The sequence below is a fragment of the Austrofundulus limnaeus genome, unplaced genomic scaffold (assembly GCF_001266775.1).
Source record: "Austrofundulus limnaeus strain Quisiro unplaced genomic scaffold, Austrofundulus_limnaeus-1.0 Scaffold2826, whole genome shotgun sequence".
NCBI lineage: Eukaryota > Metazoa > Chordata > Actinopteri > Cyprinodontiformes > Rivulidae > Austrofundulus > Austrofundulus limnaeus.
In genome coordinates, this window is record NW_013955228.1 from 2,720 (window position 1) to 3,292 (window position 573).

A 573-nucleotide genomic window follows, 5' to 3' on the forward strand; every position below is an offset into this window, starting at 1 on the left:
CATAAGATGACAACGGCCACAAGTCAACCAGTTCACTGATGAGTCTGCACTCTATTCTTCCAGTGTCATTTTTTACTGAGTACATGTGGTAGTAAGAAAGAAATTCTGCATCATAAACTCTCATCAGGAAATGAAGAGCAGAATCCTCTTTAACAAAAACTAGGAGAAGTTCACCAAACTTCACTGACTCATCAAACTTAATGACAACAAACTGACCCTTCCTGTAAGTAAGGCCATTGTAGTGAGCTTCAACTGGAATCTTTGTGTTTCTTTCATTAAAGTCGAAACGTACGACTGCTTCTTTAACTTCCTCACTGTAAAGCTCTGAGTAAAAAAGTGAGCCATCTTTTATTTGCAATGCTGGAGGACTCACTGACCCAGCAGAAAGGAAGGCCTGAAACATTTGATGTCTCTCTGAAAGAGTCAAGCACAGGTTTTTGAAATTTTTCAGATGCCTTGTACATCTTTTGAAGTAACTGTGTTTGCTTTCAAAGCGCATTGTCCAAAGCCTGATAAGAGGGCCAAATTTTAGGATTAGCCCTGGATAATGTCGTAAGTAATGATGTTTAGGTC